The sequence below is a fragment of the Pinus tabuliformis genome, chromosome 9 (genome assembly GCF_031772625.1).
Source record: "Pinus tabuliformis cultivar Carrire ecotype Pingquan chromosome 9, CPIR1, whole genome shotgun sequence".
NCBI lineage: Eukaryota > Viridiplantae > Streptophyta > Pinopsida > Pinales > Pinaceae > Pinus > Pinus tabuliformis.
In genome coordinates, this window is record NC_142307.1 from 1,086,174,779 (window position 1) to 1,086,187,421 (window position 12,643).

Genomic DNA, 12,643 nt, shown 5'->3' on the forward strand with positions numbered 1-12,643 from the left:
CAGGGTGACTCACCCTCCCCTGGTGGTGCACACTGGAACAAGATGATTCGCTCTCTTGTGGGACAAGATGATTCACTCTCTTGTGGAACAGGATGATTCGCTCTCCTGTGTAGCAGGATGATTAGTTCTCCTGTGAGGCCTAGATTGATGTGTTCTCCATGGCAGCCTGGATTTATGTGTTCTCCACGGCGATTGTAGCAGGATTGATGTGTTCTCCTATGAGGACAGGATTGATTAGTTCTCTTGTCGAGGCATCCTACCCATGCAGTCTGGAACTCATGGGAAGTACCTCTCATCTGATCAATGAGCAGGGAAATGAAGTTAGGGACCATAGTAGTACCGATGGATGCATCGTTGTATCTACCATAATCCCTACGCTAGGATGACCTCCATTTATCTGGGATCAATGAGACTACTCTGGGACCAGTGGTACATACTCCGAGACTGACTTCGTGTCAGTGAAGTACTGGTCTGGGACCAATGAGAGTGGTACATACTATGACGCTGACTTCAGGTCAGTTGAGACTGGTCTGGGACCAGTGGTACACTCTCTGAGATTACGATACTAGTCTGGGACCAGTGGTAGGAGTTGTACCATACTATGACGCTAACTTCGGGTCAGTTGAGACTGGTCTAGGACCAGTGGTACATACTCCGAGACTGACTTCGTGTCAGTGCAGTACTGGTCTGGGACCAGTGAGAGTGGTACATACTATGACGCTGACATCGGGTCGGTTGAGACTGGTCTGGGACCAGTGGTACACTCTCCGAGACTGCGATACTGGTCTGGGACCAGTGGTAGGAGTGGTACTTACTATGAAGCTGACTTCGGGTCGGCTGAGACTGGTCTGGGACCAGTTGTACGCACTCTGAGACTGACTTTGAGTTAGTGGAGGATGATACTGGTCTAAAACCAGTGGAGTTGTACTCACTATGACGCTGACTTCAGGTTGGTTGAGACTCGTCTGGGACCAATGGTACATACTCTGAGACTGGCTTTGAGTCAGTATGATACATACTCAATCATTTCTTCTTCTTCATAATTCGGACAAAAGCAGAGCAGAACAGAGAAAACAATACAGATCAGTGCAGGGCAGAACAAGACAAAGAAGAACAGGTAGAATAGATCAGAGCAGGGAAAGGGTCTGGTTGTACAGGGCAGTGCATTTGATGGATGAATAGTAATGACCAATACACAGTTTGCAGATGAAGTTCTCCATGGTTGAGAGGGACTGTTAAAATTGGAAGCCAGGGAAAAACTTCATGTGGGTCATCTTATTCATGGATGATAATATTTTTATTAGATTCCTCTCATCAAGAGGTGTAGGATTGATATAAAGATCATCCGATTCCGATAAGTATTCATGAAGATATGAATTTATTTTGATTATGGATCTATTATCAAGCCGTCCTACAACTCATATAGGCTCAGAAGCCCAAGAGTCGCATCTATTCACCCACCAACATTGTACGGTATAAATAGAAGAGGACTTTTCCTCATTTGGACTCACTCATCTCATCACATCTCTCTCTCTCTACTGCGCAGAAATGAGTCTCTTCTCTACTGCGCTGAAATGGGTCTCTCTCTCACACATGTGAAGCCGGAAGCTGTTGAATTTGAAGCTGTAACTGCAGAAGTAAATATTGACTTGCATTGCCTAGAATATCTCCTCATCTTAACTATGCTGTAGGTTCATCTGAACCTCCTCTAAAAGCTGCAACTTTTGGTGGTGGAATGAAGTCAATCCGACGAACGGTTTGCAAGATATCGGCTGCCCTAGTTTGAAGCCGAAAACTGTTGAAACTGAAGCTGCAATTGCAGAAGTAAAGATTGACTTGTGTGGCCTAGAAGATCTCTTCATATGAACTACGCTATAGGTTCATCTGAACCTCCTCTAAAAGCCACAACTTTTGGTGGTGGAATGAAGTCAATCTGATGAACGGTTTGCAAGATATTGACTGCCCTAGTTTGAAGAAGGAAACTGCTGAAACTAAAGTTGCAACTGCAGAAGTAAAGATTGACTTGCGTGGCCTAGAAGATCTCCTCATCTGAACTATGTTGTAGGTTCATCTGAACCTCCTCTGGAAGCCAAAACGTTTGGTGGTGGAATGAAGTCAATCCGACGGTCGGCTTGTGAGATATGGTCTACCCTAGTTTGATGATGAAGCCGCTAATGCTGATGCTGCTGATCTAGGGTTTGCTACTGCTGAAATGAATCAGATTTATTGTACTATTTCTCTCTGCTGAATTATTGAAGATAAAAGAATATTTGATCAAAGGGTTTCCCCACACATTGTGGGGTTTGTCCCTGGCTAGCCGCCACATCTTGTGTCTCTTGTCTTGGCTTGTTTTCTGTCGATCGTTTAATGTTCTATCTGCACTTTACTTTATGTACATGTGATTGCTAATTGGTGGAATATAATAAGAAAAAGAAGTAAACTGTTATAAGCATAAAACATACCATAACTTACATCAGAAGGTGTATGTCTAGGATACCACTGGTTGGAAAAAAATAGCCATAACAACAATGCCGAGGGAGAAGGACTTTGCTGGGCTTATTGTGACAAGATTCTTGGAGACCCTAAGCTCCTTTGTAAATTTTGCAAAGTGAAATGTAGTGGAGGAATTTATAGACTCAAGTACCACCTTGCACAATTACCCGACCATGATATATGTCTCTGCAAAAACGTTGATGAAAATGTCAAACAGCAAGCAAGCTTGGCCATTGATATGTTGAGTCAGCATAATGCAAAGAAAGAAAAGGAAAAACAAGAAATAGGAACTCTTGGAGTTGACAATTTTTCTTCCACTACCCCATTGTCATCTCCCTCTGTTGAATCCTCAATGGTGTTCCCAAGTTTCCCACACATGCCTCCAAGTCCAAGTCAAACTCAAGGCCAAATGAATCCTCCTCCATTCAACATTGGAGGTGGAAACATAAACACATTTTTTTTTTCCCCGCACAAAACCCGATTCCCAACCTACCTTGGATACCACTGGTTGGAAAAAAATAGCCATAGTCAGGAAAGGAAGGCCATTGATAACTTTTTGTACTATTTTGACATGCCTTTCCACTATGCCATAAGTCCTTATTGGCAAGCTATGATTGACGCAGTTGTTGTTACAAGTCCAGGGATCAAAGCTTGTTCATTAGAGAGTGTCAGGACAGATTTGCTATTAGAAAGTGTTGAAGATTCCATGCTTGTGCTATCTGAGTTTCGTTCATCATGGGTAGAAGCAAGGTGCATGATCATGAGTGATGGATGGACAGATCAAAGGAATAGAACTTTAATAAATCTCCTTGTATCTTGTCCACTAGGTACAATGTTTCTCAAATCAGTGGATGCCTCAGACAAGGTTAAGACTGCACAACTTATTTGCAAAATGATGGAGGAAGTTGTTCAAGAAGTGGGAGAAGAACATGTGTACAAATTGTCACCAAAAATGCAGCTAATTATATGGCTGCTGGTAGACTTTTTGAGATTAGGCACGCCACTATTTTTTGGACCTATTGTGTTGCCCATTGTATATATTTAATCCTTGAGGACATTGGTAAGCTTCAGTGGATACATGAGGCTGTGGAGAAGGAAAAATCCATAACCAAATACCTATACAACCACATTTTTGTCCTAAACACCATGAGAAAATACACTGAAGGTAAAGAAATTGTTCGACTTGCAGTGACTAGATTTGCAACAAATTTCATATCTTTGCAATTTGTGGTTGAGCAAAAGATAAATATAAAGAGGATGTCCTTGGGACCTGAGTGGATGGCATATAAACATTACAAGATCCTTGAAGGCATTGAAGTTGTTGCTCTTGTGTTTAATGACGGTTTCTCGAAAGATTCTAAAGAGATTATTGATGTGATGGAGTCCCTTGTTAGAGTTCTTAGGTACTTCAAGTATTTTAAATTTTTCATGTTTTAAATTTTATTTCAAGCTTCTTTTTATTTTCAATGTTTGATATTAATTTAAATTTGAAAGCTCGAACTTTCAGGATGGTTGATGGTGACAAACCCGCCATGGGTTACATTTATGAGGCGATGGATCTCGCAAAGGAGGAAATCAAAATAAGATATGGGGATTAGGAGGCAAAGTATATGCCTCTTTGGGACATTATTGATGCACATTGGGATAGGAAATTGCATTCCCCCTTACATGCTGCTAGGTACTTCCTAAACCCATAGTATTTTTATGATAAGAACAAATTTAATGAGGATGGGGAGGTTCACAGAGGACTTATGACATGCATGGAAAGGTGCTTCCTTGATCCATAATTTCACAGTCGTGTCTTTTCCCAACTATAGGATTATAGAGCACCACCTAGATTATTTTCCTATCATAGTGTTATACGAGAAAGGTCTAAGGTGTTGCCAGGTACCCTTTAAGGCTTGAAGGCTTTATCAGTTCATTAAATTTGGTTAAACTTTATTTTGTATGTTAAATATTTTATTAAATTTTGTTGTCTTTTTAAGTTTTTACTATTTAGTATTTAGTACGTCTACTCATGAACCCTTGCCACTTGCTATGTCTTTGGTGGCAAAACGTTTGTAGTGATACACCAGATTTGAAGAGATTTGCCATTCGAATCTTAAACCAAGCATGTAGTTCTTCAGGTTGTGAGTGCAACTAGAGAATGTTTGAGAAAATACATTCTCAGAAGTGTAACCGATTGACACAACAACGCTTAAATGAACTTGTATTTTTCCATTACAATCTACAGCTTCGCAACAAGAAAATACTAGGTGAGAGCTTGAATTTGAAGGTTTCATAATCTGATTTGGAATTTAAAGTTTAAACTTTAAAGTTAAAAGTCAAACTTAAATTCACATTTCAACGTCTCATGATAATGATAGGTTTGGATCATTCACCAATAGACCTTGAAGAGATAGATTTGCAAACTACAAATGCAGTAGATTGGGTCCAATTAGAGGAGGCTCCTCTTTTAAGCCTACATGACTTGAAGAACTTTGAGAGTCAAGCAAGTAGCAGAGTGGGAGGAATTGCTTCTAGTTCTCACTCTTAAGAGTCTTAGACTCTTAGTTACTGAGTTTTTCTAATTAGTATGCAGTTCTTTGTAAACTTTTAGAAGTAGTTGCTTCTAGTTCTATGTAGTCACTAGTTAGGAGTCATGACTCAGTATTTTGGATCATGTTTGGACTCATAACATATATGAGATGCTTATTCGTTCATGATATTTTTGACATCTATTGATATTATGAATTTTTTGGACATGGCTTTACTGAATATCAATGAATTTTTTTTTTTTTTTTAATTCAATATATGTGTATATTTTTATTTATTGAATTCGCTGATTTTTTCCCGATTTTTTTTTTCCGATTTTTCTCCAATCTGATTAAAACTCTTAGCTCTTTTGCCTCGCTAATTTTTTGTCTATTCTGAGTCTGGTAACAATGGTTACAAATTTCATTCTTCACTTACGAGTGCTAAGGTGTGCTATAGAGTGCCAATGCATGCTGAGGAGTGTTAGAGAGTAATAGGACAACACAAGGGAGCACTAGGTCAAAATGCATGGAAGTGAATGAATATGAGGGTGTGTTAGGGAGTGTCAATTAGTGCTAGTTGTCATGCCAAGGAGGGAATGACAGGGTATGCTAAGAACCGGTAAGGCATGCCAAGGAATATCAGGGAATGTCAAGAAGTGCTAGAGTGTGCTAGGTAGTTCTGAGTTGTGCTAACATGTGCCAAATAGTGCCAAGGCATTCCAGGTGCTAAGACATGCTAGGATGTGCAGGGTGACAGAGTATGCCAATATGCGTCAAGGAGTTTCAAGGCAACAAAATGAATAACCAAGCTAAAATGAAAGGAAATGAACACATAAGAGGGTTAATAAGTTGGGAGTTGATCTTTTTCAAAAGGGGCATGCTAGGCACACTAATAATATGTTCCAATACATGCAAAGTGCCAATGTGTGCCAAGTGCTAGTTTTTGTCAATGCAATATTATGCCAAGGAGTTCTAGGGCATGATAGGGACTACAGGGAATGCCAACACATGATGGGGGAGTGCTATGCTATGCTATGGCATGCCAACATGTGCTTTGGCGTCCTACTCATGGCAAGATGTTCTAGGTACAAAGATGTTCCAATACATGCGAGGTGCCAAGGAATGTTAGTGTATTGTTCCAAAGCATGTTAAGGTGTGCCATGAGTGTTGAAGAGTGCTAGGTTTCTCTCATTAATAGAATTGATAGAGCTTGATTTTGTATTAAATAATATAGTTGCTACACACACTGGTGGAACTTTATTTAAAGGAAATTTGCTACATAATAAACCTAATAGAGATGAATCATGTGTTGACTAATAGGAAGACTATATTCTTATGGCTTGAGGGAAATGATACACACTAATTACTTCTTAACAAATTGACTGGCTATTATAACCACTATGAACTTGGACACATAATGAAAAAGACTCTATAACAAATCATTATATTTTGACAAAAAATATAGTAACAAGTACATAGCGTCATCAAAAACCCATTGGAATGATCAATGACAATGAACATTTTTTGACCGTCACCAAAAGTAACCAAAAAGAACATTGGTGAGGATCAAATAAAAAATCGTCTCTCGAAGTGTCACCAAAGAGACAATTAGTGATCGAACTTTAATGAACCTCACCAAAAGTGTCACCAAAGAGAGAATTAGTGATGGGCAAATACTGACCCTCACCAAAAGTGTCATTGAAAATGGCTTTGGTGACAAACCTTAAATGACTATCACTATACACACTTACAACAACAAATTTTTAAAGATCGTCACCATATGCGACATTGGTGATGGACCTTAAAGGTCCATCACAAGCTTGAAGCATCATCAAAAACTCATTGAAATGATAAATGATGACAAACATTTATTGACCATCACCAAAAGTAACCAAAAAGATTATTGGTGATGGTTAATAAAAGATCGTCACTAGAAGTGTCACCAAAGAGAGAATTAGTGATGGGCCTTTAACGACCCTCACCCAAAGTGTCACCAAAGAGAGAATTAGTGATGGGCCTTTAACAACCCTCACCAAAAGTGTCATTGAAAATGGATTTGGTGACAAAACATGAAGGACCATCACTATATACACTTACAACAATGCTTTTTTAAAGACCGTCACCATATGCAACATTGGTGATGTACCTTAAATGTCCGTCACAAGCATGATCCACACCAATGACCTTTTTTCTTGTAGTGTTGCTTGATAAAAACTTCATATAATATTTATATAAAGACAACAAAAAAATATATACAACAAAACTTTATGTCAGCTCCCATTGAACTTAACTAATCTGATATTTCTATAAAAGGTCTATGATAATACTGGTGTAAGGTTCCATCAATTTTCTCCAGTATGCTCCAAGTTCCTATAGGCCTGTGCACTGCTTCCTTGGATAGTAAATCGGCAGCTGTGTTCCTCTCCCTGTATATATGTTGACAAGTAAATGTGTCAAATAAATTTATAAGTCTGAAAATTTCTTCCATGATGTGTCTCAGAGAAAAAGAATGACAAATTATAACCTTGTTAATCCAATTGCATATAGTTTTTGAATCTCCAAATAGCTGTAAGTTTATACACTGTTTTTCCAAAGCAAAGTGAATGGTGTATTTTGCTACTAAAAGCTCAGCAAAATTGTTCATCCCCCTACCCAAACCCATTTGGATTTTGTAAATATGATTTGTTGTAATATGGAGGACAATGCCTCCCCCACATCTAATGTCTTGAGCTGAGCCATCAAAGTATGCCTAGGGGTGGGATTGGTTTATGCTCTTGGAGATGATATGCCTGGGATTTGGATTTTTTTCCTCCTCTAGAATTTGTTGGTAGTCTTCTAGGATTTGTGCAGTGATGGCCAGCCAGTGGGGGGGAGAATTTTGAAAGATGATTCTATTTCGGTCAATCCAAATGGCCCAACAAGTAAGTAAAGGAATGTTTTTTGTTCTTTTCGAGGATACATTGGACCAACATCCCTCCCAAGCTTCCTGAACAATTGTTCCCTGCCACCTAGGGAGTGAAGGTATATGAGAATGGATAGAATTCCAAAGCTCCCTTGTGCATGGGCAAGTAAGAAAGAAATGACTCCTAGATTCATTGTTAGCTTTGCAAATTCCGCACCAAAAGGGTCTATGAAAAGATATCATGATCAAATTTTCTCCTGTTGGGTTTTTTTGATGCAGAATGGTCCACATGAGGAGCCTGGACCTAGGAGGTGCTTTAAGTTTCCATATACTTCTCCACGAAGGTTCACACTGCGGTGTTTTGAGAGAGTTTATAAGAGTTATGTATCCATCCTTAGGTGAGTATTTCCCATGCTTCACATGTGCCCAGATAAGTTCATCCTCCCCTTCTTGTATCCTGATATGGGATTCCGTGACTACCTTCATGTATTCCTTCCAATGCTGCTGCCATTATTGAGGGATCTGTAAAGTCCTTCCAGATTTCCAATCTTGTTGTAAAAATGTAGAGTGGCCATTGCCTGCTATTTGGTTAAGGTGAGAGATCCCTTTGGAAATGAGGTATGTTTTGAGCTCTTGTGGGAGTCTGTGAGGATTCCCACATCCAATCCAAGGGTCCATCCCTATTTTAATAGCTTCTCCTGACTGTATTCTCCATGTGAGTCCATCTCTGATAAGGGGAATAGTTTGTAGGACAAGTTTCCATATGTTCTATTTTCCATCTTGTGTCCACTAAGGTTGACGAATTCAGTCCATAAGATTTAAAGGAGCTATGTATTTGGATGTGGACACCTTAGTCCACAGGTTGTGCGATGTGACTAGCTTCCACCCTAGTTTGGCCGCCATGGCTGTGGAGAAAGATTCTAGTCTTTTGGTACCCCATCCTCCCAACTTCTTTGGGAGTGCCAAAGAGTCTGAACTTGACCAAGAGAAAATCCTTTCAGGTTGATTTCCTCTCCACAGGAATCTGCAACATAGGTTTTTTATTTTGGACAATATTCCTTTATGAATCCATGCTAAAGACATCCAATAAACTAGAGTTGCTTCCAACACAACTTTTATGAGTATCAGCCTTCTTGATCTTGATAAATATTTTAGGTACCTAATGTTTAGCCTTTTCTCCAGTTTTGTTATGAGCCAGATCCAATCAACAATCCTATAACCATGTGGTTTCAATATGTAAACCATACATTTTAATCCCTCGTCCAGTTGCAGTAGGTTATAGTGGAATTTTCTTAGGGCATACTTGACCTTGTATGGTGTGCATCTTGTTATCTCAAAATCAGGCCCTAGAAGGCTGCAGACCAGGAAGACTTCAAGTAACTATTTCAAACCAATCTTTTAGCTAAGACTTAGCCTCCTTAGCCTGAGAGGGCTCTCTCAAAGGATTAAAGGTTTTTGATTATGATCAAGATGGCTAACTCTTTGTGAAACAAATAAAAATGAAAATGGTGGAAACAAAATTAACAAGTATCCATTGGGCTTATGGAGTCATATGTGATTTAGTATTAACAGTAGGATGGATTTGCATAAAAGTCAAGGCATTCAGGTTTCAATATAAGTAGGGCACACCAAACACAAAGAAGACAGTTTACAAGTATGTGAAGGAAATTAGAACACTACAAGTGATTTCTAAGTAATATACTCATAACATTGTGTACAACATGAAAAGACAACAAATGAAACTCATACATTGAACTCTCTATGATTCTTGAGAAGCAATAAGCTAGTACTGTATTACCAAAAAACAAAGTCTTTACATAAGCCAAATATCAGAGCTTTTTTACATAAATTTCCAACCCTGATTACATTTCCCTTTCTCCTATATGTAGAGTTCTTCTACCTGACTGAGATTCCTCCTCAAACATGAGGGGAACTCAAAATCTACTCCTAATGACACCTGTTCAACTTTTAACTACCTATTAAATGTAACAAACTGCAACTAGACTTTCTAGAGATCTAAATCAAGTAGGAGTCTAACTCCATATTATGCTAATAATAGCCTTAATTACAATCATTCTAGTTCTTTGACATCTGGTCCCTTTTTATTTTGGCTGTGGTGGATGTTCAAAGCTCCATGCTGGTCTTCAATGTCACATCTTCTCCATTTCCCCTGAAAAATAGGAAACTACCACTGTTTATCGGCCTTTGGTTTGCCTCAAAAATGTTCGAATCCAAAGAACCATGCCCTTTATCTTTGGTTATCCAAAATATAACGGATTGCCACATCTTTGATGTGCTGTCAACCTCTTTCATGTGTGAAGGCAAAAGCTCTTCCAAGCTGTCTGACATATCTTGGACTGTAGTAAATGTGCTCACTTTATGACAAAAATTTTAGAGTTGGATTCGAATACATGTTTCCTCCAGTTGTCTTGACCTTGTTGAAAGTTGATAGCTTTAGATGATCCCTTGATGATATTCCCTTTTCAAAATTCGTTCTTGTATTTCAAAATCGGTTGACTGAGATTAGATTCTGTAGCTTCAGCAGTTTCATAGCGCGCTACGAAACTACTGAGTGTTTGTCATCATCTTCAGCAGTTTCATAGCGCGGTATGAAAATGCTGTGTTATTCCAAGAAAAACACAGTTTCAACCAAAATTTTGCCATTTTGAGCCTTTTTCTATTTAAACATTCTTTCAACTACTCCAAGGCCTTTCAAAACTGAATGGAAATGTATGATTCTTCAAGAAAGATTATACCAAGCAAAACCATAAAAATTTGAAACATAGCCTTACTTGAAGTGAGATTTCTTTAAGGAGATTCTTTCAGCTGGCTTAACTGTATCTTTAAGTCTTCAATTTGTTTCTTCATGACCTTGATCCTAGATTTGAGGTTTGTATTGACCTTTCTGATAAATTGAGCTTCCTTTATTGCTGGAACAGTCTAGCTACTGAATTGAACACTAAAATCAACCACCTCGGGAATTTGAAATGTTTGGTCCTCCCACTAAGCTTGCATTTGGTTAAAATAAGCCTCCTTAACTGCAAATTTCCTGGCAGCTTTCTTCAGTCTATCAATTTCAAAGTTGGCCAATTCCAATCTCCTTTTCAAGTCTTCCACACTATATTCTTCTTGAATGGCAACTGTTTTGCCTTTATCCTTTCTTTCATGAGGCCGTGTCACCTCCCCTGTTTCATCTGCTCTTGGCGGTACCTCCTGTATTTGTTTAAACTTCCTCGTTATGGGTCTCCTGGGCTTAAAGAAAAATTGATCAACTTGATCATCAAACTTGAGTTTCTTCAAGGCTTTAACTCTCTTAGCCTTGTCTTTTCCTGACTCTATCAAATCTGCTTGAACTAGTGGTGATTCTTCAATGTCAATGGCTTGTAATAAGTCATTTAAGTCTCCCTTTGAAACAGGGCTTTCTTCAATAATCATTGATTTGCCTTTCTCTTTAGCTACCTAGCTCCTAGTCCTTCTTCTTTGAACTCCTTCACTTGTGCTTGATTCATGTGCACTTTCTTTAACCTGACTTTTCTCTTTAAAGGACTGTTGGGGTGTATCCTGGATAGTCAGTGGCCTGGTGGATTCTCTTACTTGTTTCCTTTCCATTAACTTTGAAAACCTCTTGGATCTTGTTTCTGCCTGATGACCAGTTGTTGTTGGAAGATATTTTGTAGCTTGAGGGCTGAGACCGGTCTCGTTCTTGAAACCAGAGATGAAAATGAATGTGTTCCAGTCCCTACCTACACTCTAAAGTTCATGCAGGACAATCAACTTAACCAATCCATGATGGAACAATGAAGTCTCACAGGCTTCTTTTCTTAGCTGCACCTTGTCACACATTTTGTTTAAGCTGCGGAATAAGTAAAAAGGTAGATCAATAGATGCCTTTCCTGTGAAATGCAAAAACAGTTTAAAATGATATGAATACACCTTGTTATATCTCCCTTCACAGGTAAGGTACATCTGTATACAGGTAAGCAAATGGGCATACGATTCTTTGACATAACGTCTAGGAACAGACTTGTTTAAATCTGAGTTAATGAACTCCTACTTTAGAAATTCTTTGCATGGAGTCATATCAAATTTGAAATTCTTGAACCAACTTTCTTGCCCTCTTGGAATCTCCGTAACTGTGTATATTATGTCTGGTGAGACTTGAAATTCCAACATACCAACCTTTGAGTTTAGTCCTGTGAAATTCAAGGAAAATTCCTTGGTGACTTATGCATGACCTCCCTGGAGTTTCTTGCAAAAATTCGAACATCCAGCTTGTTTAAATGCATGCTCGACTTCTATGTTCTTCAAGTTTATGTCTAAACCTTCAGGTTCGTTTCTCAAACATCTACCTGATCTATGGTATTTTCTTTCTGCCGATCCCTCCATGAAAGTTTGAAACACTGTCGCTGCTCAAACTTCAATCTCTGCCTTGCCTAAATGGCTGCCTCGCTTGATAACAATGTATTCAAATTGAAAACTTGCAGGCTTGTTCCTCATGCAACAGATACAATCATCATTAAGACTGTGAATACGTGTAACTTGTAATCCGTGTGTACCAATGTACCTAGTGGCTGTAATGATGGAGATAAGCGGTTGGACATGATATGTGGAGTGCATAAACTGACAATGAATGACGCAACTATAACTTAACCTGACAGATTTGACAGTTAGGAAAGATTCACTGCAGAATGCACGAATCTCTGATTTCGTAGCGTAGTCATTGTAAATTTTG